The sequence below is a fragment of the Kryptolebias marmoratus genome, linkage group LG8 (genome assembly GCF_001649575.2).
Source record: "Kryptolebias marmoratus isolate JLee-2015 linkage group LG8, ASM164957v2, whole genome shotgun sequence".
Classification (NCBI taxonomy): Eukaryota; Metazoa; Chordata; class Actinopteri; order Cyprinodontiformes; family Rivulidae; genus Kryptolebias; species Kryptolebias marmoratus.
The window spans coordinates 25,487,038-25,500,470 of NC_051437.1; the positions used below are offsets into that span (position 1 = coordinate 25,487,038).

A 13,433-nucleotide genomic window follows, 5' to 3' on the forward strand; every position below is an offset into this window, starting at 1 on the left:
TGCAGTGTCCAGAAAGAGGTGTTGTTCAGCTTGTAGGGCACCACAACTGCTTCCACCCACCTCCATCATCATCATCATCATCATCATATGAAATTACTTTTTGTCACAACAAAAAAATAGTGGCTGGTAAAATATTTGAGTGGCCGGTAAAACATTTTGGCTGGTGGACAAAATGTTGCTTTTAATTTGTTTAATTAAGAGATAATAAAGCAAGAATGAAAGCAGCAGTGAGGGATGTTACTTTTTCCATGGGGGGAAATACAGTTCGCATGCTAAAAAGGGGCACCAAATACAGACATTAAGAGGAATAAAATAAACAGCGACGATAATCTGAAAACACACAAGGTTGGAGGTAAAATGACACCATCCTCTCCTCTGAAACCAGCTGCCAGTTTCCAGCTGTGGAAAACAAGTGTGGGGCGTGTGGTTTACTGCGTAAACACGGGAATCTTAGCAACAGGAAACTATCAGCCGTGAGTGAAAGCACATGATTTCACAGTTATCTGTAATCACTTCAACAGGAAAAAAACAACACAAATCTAAAAAAAAAAGTGTCAGATGATATGAGTTCTTATTTTACCGTGCAGCTCTGCTTCCTCGGAGTTATTTAAAGGCGAGCCTCATGTTTTATACATTGAGTTTACATCAGTGGTGGAACTTGTTGTGTCAGGAGATCCTCAGGAGAAAGTGTGTGGTCCTGTGTGGGTTCTAACGCTGGACCTGCAGTCATGTGACCATCCAGTTTGGGTTCTGACGCCACGCAGCAGCGGCATTGCATCACACTCTTACGTGAATCATGTAAAAGGGAGGCCGTTTGCAGACGATATGTGGTCAAATGAACAGGAAAGTTCAAATACGAATGCATATCGCCCGCCACCCTTCATCCTGGAGTTCATATTCTGAGATCAGAGATCATATTCTAGTGAGAAATGATGAAGTTGTAGCTGTTTTGGTCAAACCTTGTAAATGTCCTTTTTGCAAATTGTGTTAACGCTTAAAGAATGTGTCTAGGATGACTCTCAGCCACTGCCTCAACACGTTTTAACTCAATATCCGTTAAACTGTTTGAGGTACAGCCATTTTTGTCTTGGGTAATGTCAGTTAGCTGAGGTAACCATTTTGAATTGGGCTGACTCTAAAAGTTAATCAGTTACAGATGCACATCCAATGATTAGTTTAGGAGAGTTTCAACAACATCAGTTCACTGGTTCATGAGATATTGTGCTAACATGGCAGACAAATGAACATACACACACACACAGACTTAGACAAGTACATATTCGTCCGCCTTTGCCTTTCGGTGGAGGGTGATATTTATGAAACAACTTGGTGGAAAATAGCACACCAGTTGGGCTGCAAATTCTGAACTCACATAATGGGCTTGGGGGAGGAGGAGGGGGCAGACAGCTTCATTTAAAGCTGTGAAACTGGTCTTCCTGTTCGCCACTTTCCACTGGGTCAGAGGTCATGAGGGACCAGAGGGAGAGGGAGGTGAGCAGGAAAGAAAGCGGAGGCACAGGAGAGACACGGCGATGTTTTTCTTTTTGAAGAATGTCTCGGAATCAGCTGTAGGAAGACACAGCGGGGACAAGCCCATGTGTTTCAGTTTTCCTCCCAGTTCTAAATATTTTTAATTTTTCTTCTTGCTGCCGTTGTAGCTTTGGGTCCTCTGTGTTTTTCCTCCAGACAGACAGACTCAACGATTACAGTTTCTCTTTGGATCGAGCCGAGACGAGACGGGACTGGATGTAAAGCTTGCAAGAGACGAAGCAACAAAGGAGGACAAAAGAGGAGGGGGTTGGTGTGTGTGTGTGTGTTGTGCAACAGCCTGACGTTGACCAGGGGTGTCGAATGATGACGTGGCAGTCCATTGTCTCATCCGTCTGCTGCCTCTGCTCCTCTGTCCCTGTTATTTCTTTCCCTCTTATTGCCACGCACACACACACACACACACACACACACACACTCTCATTCTCTGTTAGTCCATATGTTTCAGATCAATACTGAGGACTGTTCAGTGTTTTACTTCGTTACATGTTTTTAATTACAGCCGCACCAAAAACAAACAAACAATTTTAAAGCAATTTCATTGTCGCCCGCCGTCGAAGCTGAAGGCAGAGGGACAGTTTCTGCTCATGTCTGTGTTTGTTTGTCTGTACTGTTAACAAAAACATCTCATGATTTGCTAAAGTGCTTTTAATGAAACTCTCAGAAAGCAATCACTGGGTGCACGTCTTCAACCGATTAACTTTTGGATTTAGTACAAATCAACATGACCTTAGAAAACACAAAAATAGCTCATCTAACTTTACAGACTCTGACCTAAAATCTGGTGTGGTAGTAGCTGAGAGTCATTCACAACACATACTCCAAGCACTAACAGATCATGAGAGTTTTGGCAAAATAGCATGAGATGATCCATAACATTGTTTTCAAGGTTTAACCAAAGCTTGAAGAAGGAGGTGCACGAAATTTCGATGAAAACTCATCAGTCACTGAGTTCTTCATTAAACTGACACGTTTTAAAACAGCTTAAAGATACAGTTTGAGACTTACAGTTTTATTTTTTATTGTTATTTGTGAAATCTTTTTGTACTTAAAGTGTTATTTGTTCTCTTAGTCTTTCCGTGCTGCTTATTTTGCTGTTTTATGCACAGAAATTTGGTCAGTGGTTATAGTTTTAAGTGTGTTTTACAAATAAACTAATACAGTTTAAATGTAGTTTTGTTGCTGATGATAACTTATCAGCGCAGATAGATAGATAAATAAATAAATAAATAAATAAAAGCCAATTGGAAAAACATTCCTATAAAGTAAACAACAAAATCTTTCATGTTAAGAAGTTTAGACTGCTTTGGAATTTGGGAGGAAATGATTAAAATATGTTTTCATTTCATCCATCTTCTACCACTTATCCTTAGAAGATGGATGAAATGAAAACACACATTTTGTTAATTAGTGCTGCCTTTACGGTAAATTTGTGGATTTCTGTTTAGTTTGATTATTATTAGTTGTTTTTTTTAGATAGTTTAAATGGAATTATAGTTCAGGTTTTAATCACTGCAGCTGCGGTATTTTTCAAAAAGAACATTTCCTTCACTGCAATTATAGACTTAATACAAATCCTAAAACAAATATTATAAACTTTTTGAAAATCATTATTTTAAATCTGAAAACTATATATGTTGCACGGAGCTCAGAGTTTTCTTGTAGCTTCAACGCGTTCAACAGTCTGTAATTCTTGTAACTTAATTTTATAATCTGAATGTGGAGAGTTATGTCTTTAATTTGCTTTAAATCCACTAATTGCAATTACTTTTTTTTATTATTATTGAATTGCTCAGATGGTTCATCGTAAATAACCATTGTGATTTAATTCAGAAACACGTTCAGTAACGACAGCAGACAGGATGTGCAGTGTATTTGTGTTCCAGCAGCACGGCGTTCAGTACGACAAAGATGTCCAGTTACTTTGTCTTTGACCTGAAACTCAGCTGCTTTCCTCTCCTCACACAGGTGGTCCGTCTGTCACGATGGAGCAGATTTATGGTTGTGTTGCTTTGTGCGGGCAGACTGCATTTAGTCTGGCTGGAAGTGTCTTTGCTGAGTGCGTATCCGCTCTCCAACCCAGCCACTTCACATTAAACGCTTCCTGAGGAGCTGAAATGAGTGGAAATAATCCATCAAAAATATTGCCGCTTCAGCCAAAAGGATGTGACACAACATAAACTGCTGTAAACTTTTGTCTTTTATGTTGGATCAGCAGCAAAAGATAAATGAGCTCGTTTTAATGCAAAAGCAAATATTCTAAATTCTAGGACTGTGACCAAAAGAAGAAAAAAAAAAACGTTTAAGGCATTTTTAAAAAAACTTTCCACGCAGGCAGCACATCTTCAGAACATCACTGTCTGATGAAACTTTAAACTTAGACATAAAGAAAAGAAACAGAATGAAAGTGTCAATAGAACAATTCATCTGATATTTAGAAAGAAGAAAAAAAAGATGTGGGTGAGAGGAAAATAAAATAAACTGGAGAAATTCAGTGTGAATGCTGTGTGCTAAATGTCCTTGATAAAAGAACAAAATGGTAGCAAACGGCAAAATGGAAAATAAAAGCGAAAAGGAGCCGAACAATAGCTAAAAAATGTAAGCACAAAATCAATAGCTAAAAGCTAGAAGGAGCATAAAAAGACAAAAACAGAGCAAATCTGCTGACGTAGATTTGAAGGAGAATGTTGTTTTTAAAGGAAGTGAAGAGATGGAAAATTTTCCTAGTAAATAAAGTTAAATATTTTGCAGAAGATAAAAGTTCCAAAACCCAAAGGTTGTAGCACCGTTTCCAAAATCTATTTGACTTTTTTGATATATGAATGATTAAAACTGCGCAAAGGATGCAGAAGTGGTTAGGTCGCCAAAAACATACTGAAGAAATTACAAACAGGAAAACTGCTGACGCTGCATTTAACAATAAACTGAAATCAATAATTTAAACAACAAGCACAAACATAAATAATAATAATAAAGAAATCATTGATTTCCTCCTCAGATTTAAATTGTTAATGTTTTGTGAAAAGAGCTGCAGAGTCGGTGGAATCCCTGTTCCCTGTCGGGACTCTCAGGTTTTTGCTTGAAGTGGTTTGAAAAGAATGAAATGGGAGAATTTTAAACAGTGTGGTTTGTTACTGGACAGGTGATGTTTTCTTTATTTTTTTTTTTCAATTTATATTTTTATGCCAATGCGAATGAGTGAATAAATCCTTTGTAGTTCATGATGGAAACGTTGTGACCTGCAGGTAAACCCAAAGCTATGCTAAAAAGAAGTTATTAAATATCTTTATTTCTTCATTTTAAAAAAATGTTATTTATTAAGATAAATTACCTTTTGTAATCAAACCTGTTCAACATGGCTGCCACAGCCAACTGACCTTAAAAAACACAAAAACGTCTATAACTCAGTCAGATTTAGAGATATTTGGTGCACTGACAGACTTTTCAAGATCTTTATTTAAAATGTAGCCATGAACTTTTTGGAATCAAGCCATTACAATTCAAGATGGCCACCACAGCCATCTTACTTTAAAAATCCCAACAAAGATTATGTTTCTGTAAAATCTAGCTAAAATGTGGTGTGGTAGCAGCTGTGAGTCAATCCCAACAGATACTCTGACTTTGACATTTAACAAGTTTGCATGAGACTGTGGATAACGTTATTCAAAATGGCCACTTCTCCATTTTTTCTCAGCATACAATGATCTCAGATTAAATCTTTGGCATGAAAGGCGACGGGTGACATGCATTCCTCCAAGGAATGTTTTAACTTGTTGTTGTTGTTCTTTCATCGCGCTCATAATGCCTCAAATTACCTCTAATAAAAAAATATCCTGATATACCCCCCCCAGGGGATGTTCCAGGTAGCCCTATATTTAAATAAGAGCGATGCAGAGAAAACACTTTAAACTAAATGAAGTTCTGGACTCAGCGTCATGCCTGCTCGTGTTTCCTGGAACAGCATCAGTCTTTCTAATTAGTTCAGTGGCAAAATGCAGCTGTTTCTGCTCCGATCTGCGAAGCCGTTTTCTGAAAAAGACTCCAGATTTGTGTTGTCGCTGCTGCTTTTCAGACGACACTGTAATTTTGTTATAACTCCCTCCCTGCAGTTTAAATATCAAATTATTGTAATTGAAAGTTGACTGTGGTTCAACAACAAGCCTGAGGCTGGTCTTCTCACGCTCTGCCCTCCCAGTCCAGACTTTATTTTATCCTCTGGCTTGCCGTCCGTTTCTCTCGTCCATTAGGTGTGTTTTAATGCTGTTTTTCTTTATTGTCACCCCCACCCTGACTCCACCTATCTCCAGAGGAGTCCGAGCTCTTTTACTTTCTTTCTTTCATTCATTTTTTTGGTGTAGGCTCATATCTGTCTGCAGGATCTGCTCTTATACCAGTTTTACTGTTCATGAAGTTTAAACTTAAGCTAAAACTATAACTCCAGTTTTACAGCTATTGAGCTAATGATGTGGCAGTAGCTGAGAGTCATCCTCAACACATACTCTGAGCACTAACACACACACACACACACACACACTGGTAAATCTAGACATGGTAAAGCAGCACAAACTAACTGCTCTGTAATTACACCAATCAGATGTCACGGTGAGCTGATAAAATGAGATTTACACCAAACTTATCTGCAGGGCTTGTTTGAATTTACTCATTAGTGATCTTGTGAGTGGCAGGACAAACTTTGTTACACAATAAATACTTTCAGACGTGTTTCTGAGTCCGCACGGTGATTTCCACTGCAGAACTGTATCTGCTTTTAAAGAAACTCAAAGATCAATTTGTTTTGGTTCTCAGCCACTTCCCTCGCATTTAAAGATTTCCAAAACCCTTTAATGAGATTCCTTTCACTGAGTGTGATTCGATTAAATGTGGGTTTTTATAGGATTTGCAGCTTATTGCATTTTGACCCTGTTTACACGTTATCCAATGTGCCAGCTTCTTTTGGACTTGGTTATAAATGTTGCAGGTCTAAAATGGGAGAGAAGGGATGTCGACTGTTCAAGGTCTTTCTCCTAAACTTAGAAAAGATGAGTCTTCAGTGTCCCCAGTGGTTCAAATTACAGTGAGAGGGGGAGACACCAGAGTGTGTCCATTTGGACCGTGTTAAAAAAGGAAAGAACAAAAAATAGTGAGTTGCAAGTGAGGGCTTTAAATCATTTATACACTTCATCTCAGCTGTAATCTGCTCACAAACAGACTGAGGTGACTCTAAGAAGTAATGGCAAATTTTTAAAAAACAGATCACATTCAATAAGTTAGTGTTTAGAGTATATGTTGGGGGTAAATAACAGCTACTATCACACCAAATCTGAGCTCAAAATCTGTAAAATTTGTTATAGTTGTAGGCATTTTTATGTTGGCTAAAGTGGCTTCACTATGGCGGCCATCTTGAATGGGATTTTTACTCCAAACGGTAATCAGCTGTAGATGTTCATGTAATGATTACTTTCTGAGAGTTTCATTCAGATTTGTCCAGTAGTTTATTAGATATTATGCTAACAATATAGACAAACGATCACACACAGACACAGGCCAAAACATTATCTCTCCACCTTTGACAGCGGGCGATAATAATGTGAATTACTTAAAAAAAACAAAACACAGGCTGGACTCAAAAACTTCAGTTTAGAAAAGTGTGTGCCTGTTTTATACACAACTGTCCTCACTTCCTAGAAGTGTTTCTGTATAATTTGCCCTTTGCTCCAGCCAAACATTCAGAAATGATGTCCAAAACATCTGCAGCCGATAAAGGATTATTTAACATAATGCATTATTTATGCAAATGTCATCCATGATGTCGCACTGCACATATCACAGCTCTTAGTGGATTTAATTTGAATCAAATCTGACCACAATAACAAAGCGGGGTTAGCTGAAGGAAAAGTGCACAGTATACGGTCTACGGTCTGCTCCACTTCCAAAATTCCTCTTGTCCGAGTGGAAAGAATGCAGCAGTTTTTTGAACACTGGTCAAGTTTATTGATGTTGGAAATAGTAAGTGGCTTTTGTTCTAACGGTGTTTTTCAAGACTTCTCGACCACTAAAAATGTGATACATACGAGCCACGTTTACCCACTGCTTCTCTTTCAACACGAGGATCTCTGTACCTTTCCTGAAGTCCACACCAGGAGCAATGTGGGAATCAGGAATTCTCCCAAAGACACTTTAACATATGGAGTGGAAAAAACAAGTCTTTACCCACCTTATTGTAGTTTCTAATTGGCAAACAGCCTTTTTATCGCCACACATTAGGCTGACAAAGACATTGTGAAGTTGAAGGATGAGGCTTAATTGTTAGCTGAAACAGCTCTTTCTTTAGACCTGGGGTCTGCAACCTGCGGCTCTGGGGCCACATGTGGCTTCTTGGTGCTGCATGTTCCGTACTCATCCTGCTGTGTCTCTTTGTGGCTTTGACCAAAAAATAATATTGAAATAAATAATGTTCATATTTATAAGGACAAAGGAGAGGGATAGTTTCACCGGTTTTCTGTAAATATGTAAGTGAAGTGTCTGTGACAGAATGATTCCAATAATACAAGCTAGTAGTTTGTTGATTTAAAGGCAGACACTGCAAACTATGAAGTCAAACATATAAAAGGTTGTCCTGAACTACATTAAATGGTGAAGTTTGAAAGCATTTACGCCAGTAGTTTTCCAGATGCAGTTCTGAAATGCAGGTATGAACTCATTTTGCACAAAAAACTTTTATTTGCAAACTTTACTAAACAAATCTGAGCATAAATACATCCTGGCCCATTTTCAGTCACTGTTTCCAGACGCAAACACCTGGTTGTTGGCAGCCAATCACTAATTTTGCTTGCAAATTTTTCATTTAAGGACACATTAAACATTAATACGAGGGAAAAAAAGGTGTGGATTTTGTTTCCTACGTTATGAATATTGTTGAGCAGTCTTTATGACATTGCAATGAGTACGTTTAATGTCCAGAAACAGAATGATCTTTCTCTGAAATCTACCGGAAAATTAAACATTTCTTAACACATTTGAGGCAAGTTACTGAGAGGGAAAAACAGAAAGTAAAGTTTCGCACAGACATTACTGTTACAAGTCATCAAAAAGACACCCATCTGGTCAAATCTGGTCAATTTCATATCATTTATTAGTATGGAAGTACATGCTTTATTATTTCAAAGTAATACACTTACATTATTATTCATACATACGAACACTAAGGACTCATATAGGCTTCATAATTCACTGTTTACAATTCATCAAAAGGGTATAAACAAAATGTTTTTCTTCCTCTCTTCATAAGAGTTTGTTCTTTTCTTTATTTTTGTGCCATTAAGTTGAGCTGACTCATAAGAGCATATTAAGTCATGCTAATAATCACATCAGCATCAGTCACTCTGCAACCTGATGGCACAAGAATGACTCCATGCTTTTCCTTATTCCTAACATGTAAAAACACCAATAGATGTCAATAGTTTCTTGTAAATCTTTGCTCTCATAATGTAAGAAGTGATGATTTTTTAATATGCAGTTTTTCTACATGAGGGCAGCATGGCGTGGCAGTGGTTAGAGCCATCGCCTCCCAGCCTTTCTGTGTGACGTTTGCTGGTTTCCTCCCACAGACCAAAAACATGCATGTTAGTTTCAGCGGTAACTCTAAGGTGTGAGTGAGAGTGTGAATGGTTGTTTGTATCTATGTGTCTCTGTGATGGACTTGCGACCTGTCCAGAGTGTCCCCCGCCTCTCTCACAGTGACTGATGGAGATAGGCACCAGCTCCCTTGCAACTGGGAAAGGAAAATACATGGATGGTATTTATACACATTATGAGGTATCTGTATTTTATGCGTCAAGTATGTTTTGTGGCTCTGGACGAGTTTTATTTAGTGGAAGAAGGAGCAGAAATGGCTCCTTTGGCTGTAAAGGTTGCAGGACCCCTTCTTTACGCTGTGTGATCCTGTGTGCATCGACAGCAGCTATAATTCCCCTGAGAAACCTGTGGCACAAGTAGACGACGTTGCAACAAATCATCTGCTCAAACGCTCCATGTTTGCTGCAGAGCTCCTTTAGTTTGTGCAATTGCTCTTCTTTGTGAGGCGTTTGCATGCAGCTGAAAAATCAGTGTGAGGCCTGCATTCATCCGAGTTAAATGTGGGCATGTATGAGAGCCAGCAGGCCACGGTCCAGCCTGCTGGTGAATATTTGCTTTTCCAGCTGTTTCTTTGACTCACCCCATGAGTGGGAGAGAAAGCGGTGTGTATGTTGCGTGCTGGTCTGGAGTCGGGGGCGTAATACGTGAGATGGAGAGATTCAGAATTCCAGGAAGGAAGCTAGTGAAGAAGAGAAAGATACAGAGAGAAAGTGTGTGAGTGTATGCATCAGTCTGAGTGTCTTCTGTTACTGTTGCAGTGTAGAGTGTTGGCCCATCGGAAACGCTCCTGGACAACGACAGCACCTATCTCTGTCGGCCTCATACGCACACGCAACCACAGAGAAGTCCCCTGCGCGCATGCCCCCAACAGAAACACGCCCAAATGCCTCGCTGCCCCTCATATAGACCGATCTGCCTCTCAGACACAAAGCCACAAGGGATGGCCTAGATTCCAGCACATGTACACACAGGCAGGCTGCAAGGAAAAACATCAAGCTCTCACTCACACACACACACACGCACACACACAATCACTCATGAATGTCAAACAGCATGTGCATACGAAGAAACGGCTTTAAATTGTATATTCTGCTCACAATAACTGGGAAACCATTACCTGATACATGCAAAGGCACAATTATGTTCACTTTATGTAACTTTAACTAAAAGAAATAGCATTTTCAAGGTAAAAGCAACATGAATGCTGTTAAGAATGAATTGTTAACAGAACTGCTGAAGTTAAAATAAGCAGAACAGAAGCTAGCATCTGCAAAACAGTAGCTAGAAGCTGAAATCAGCAAAACAGTTGCTGAAAAGTGTAGCAACATGTTAAAAAGAGTAAAACCAGACCTAAAAACAAAAAATAGCACAGCTGTAGAAAGACGATCATAGTTATAAGCTAAAGTAAGCATAACAGCTAAAAACTAAAATAAACAAAATTGTAAATAAAAGCTAAAAGGAGCATAAGGAGACAAAACAGAAGTAAATTCCAGAGAACAATACGACTAAACCAAAAGTGAACAAACTACGTTTCAAAAGTAAAAAAAATGTGTTTGGTAGTTTGATTTGAACACTTTAACGATATGAATCTACTTATAATATAATATAATATAATATAATATAATATAATATAATATAATATAATATAATATAATATAATATTTGAGGCCAAACAGATTTCATGTTTCCTTTTCTTGACTTATTTGATAACTGTTGGCTTTAGTTTGACATGTAGGAATTTAATACCTACTGTGATGTGGCGAACAGGATCTCTCCTTCTTCCTGAAAGGTCATAGGTTGTCTGCATGTATTGGCCAAAAGCCTAAAATACAGCTGATATGTGCTTAATACAGAACACAGCATCTCCTCACTCAGCGTTAGGGGTGGATTTATGGGACAGATCACGTGTAATTACAGGGTGGGTAATGTGATAACTGATGTGCTTTAATATGACCTCCCAAGGTGACTCAGTACAACACCACAGAGCTCTGTCACTTCCACTGAACTCCTCTGTCACAGAAACAAACTGTGTGCTGTGTCACCATATACAGCTTGAACAGATTAATTAGTCACTAAAACGTTTTTTTTTTCCACTAACCTCTAATGCTCCTGGCATGTGCAGCCTATACTATCAGTTACCTTTAGTTTCCAGAGCAGAGGTAGTGATAAGGGTGGTGGAACTATCATATATAATGTAAAGCTTAAATATCAATAATTAATATCAAGAAAAGTGAAATCCAGACCATATTAAAGCTGTAGATCAACAGAAGTTAAATTAAAACTTTCAAATGCAACACTACCTTAATAATTTTGTGAAACATCTATCAAGGTGAATGTACTTCTACCTACTTTGTAGCCAATGTATTTATTTATATTTTCTTTATGTACTGCAATCATTTTTTAAACAGGGAGATTTATGCATCAGCATTACACATGTGCACATGTGTATTTTATGGACTCAGCCTTGTGCTTTGTTTACATTGAGTGTGGACCTGCTCTTCGGAATTATATTTAACATATCTGGAAAACTACTGGAGTAAACTCTTTGAAACTACAACGTTCAATATAGTTCAGGACAACTTGTTTTTGTTTAGTTCCAAACTTTGCAATAAGTACCTTTAAATAAACAAATGCAATCAGGAATGTAATGATAAATAAAGGTTTTTTTAAACAAAATATGTTGCGGTTAATACACTCAAATGCTTATAAATCACTAGGGGCGGAGAACAAAATATATTTTTCCGATATATTTTTTCACTTAACTGATAACAAGAGCACTTTTCTTTATATTTATTATTCATGTGCGCACACTTTGTTTTTTAAATCAAGTTCTGTGTGCCTCAAAGGACGGGTATATTTTGGGGAATATTTGTAGATACGTTCTGTACTCTGTTTAAGTAAAAAAAAACAAAAACAAAAAAAAACCACAAAAAAACTATTTCACTACCTATCAGGCTATCTGCTACGTCACGACACACCCCTATATGGTGGAGACTGCTGAAAAAAATACCGTCAACACTTGATTGACAGGCTTCTCCGCCAATGAGCGTGCACACCATTCCAAAGTGGAAGCCTGTGATTGGATAGCCAGGGGGATAATATATATGTATAGATATGCCCGACTGGGAAACTGTGTGGGCGGGGCTATGTAGAAGTGCTGTCCATCTGTGGCGATACAGATCAAAAAACTGGACTAACGGAGTGTCTGCTTACGTAGCTCTTCGCGTGAAACTAATGTAAGTTATTTTGTTCTCTCGCTTACCTGGCGTGTGCCCCGCGTGTTCGAAGGTATCCCACCGTTGCGGCTGTGCATTTAAACGCTGTCTCCCCTTTTCGCGTTTGCTGAGAAGTGCGTAGAAAAAAAAAAAACAGACGCGCGGCTCTGAGGCCAGCAAAGTGTGCAAAGCTCTTAGCGTTAGCTGTTATTGCCGTGCGGGCGAGGTGCGAAAATGTGACATACCGATGACACAAGCGGCCAGCCCGGGCGCAATTGTCGCCGTGGATGGGCGATTCGGTGCCGCTCTTCATCGGGAACACAGCAGTATTCAGAATTACAAGCACAGAGTTTGTGAGATCGTCGGGACATTTTCACGTACCCGCTCGTGCGTTTTCGCTAGCTAGTTTTCGAGCCCCGAGTTTAGTTAAATGCTCTGTTTTTGGTTATCTCTCTCTCTCCAGCTGTCTGTGTGTGAGAAACGGGAGGGAGAAACAACATTTAAAATGTGGCAAATAATATGGCCGTGTGTTGGCACATGTTCAAGCAACCTGACTTAAAATCGCATCGCAAGAACCATCACGTTTCTGTAGCTTATGAGCTAAACAAAAACAACGAACATGTTGTCTCAGCCGCGATAGCGCGCTTACGGTTTCATTTTCTTGTTTTGCAAACAAACAAACAAACAGAAATGTATATATGTGCACGCTGCGGGGTGTAATGGAGTTCGCAAGCAGAGGTTAATTGCAGAAAACCTTGAAAGTTTTCGTGGATTGAAGGTTGTCCTGCATCTCCCCGCACGAGCGTTCGAGAAACGGGCCAAAGAAAAGCCCCCACGTCCCGGGTGGGTTCCTTTTTTTCCCCCCCTGGTGTTGTTGTTGTTTTTCTTTGCGTATAATTGAACAAAGCCGCCAGTGAATTTCCAGATTTTCTGACTAGTGTTTTGCAGAACGGTATGTCCATGCAAGAAATAACGGGACGGATCTAACCCCCCCCCCCCCCCCCCCCCCCCACCACCACACCCCCCCCCCTCTAC

At 39.1% G+C, this 13,433-nt stretch overlaps 1 protein-coding gene across 1 annotated transcript in view; it reads left to right on the forward strand.

Annotated features, from left to right (window-relative positions):
- The first annotated feature begins 12,302 nt into the window (after positions 1–12,302).
- LOC108233105 (vitamin D3 receptor A) overlaps positions 12,303–13,433 on the forward strand; it is a 66,658-nt gene continuing 65,527 nt past the window's right edge. Inside the window, exon 1 of the mRNA XM_017411319.3 lies at positions 12,303–12,419. The gene's annotated coding sequence lies outside the window, so the exon portion shown is untranslated. The remainder of the gene's footprint in view (positions 12,420–13,433) is intronic.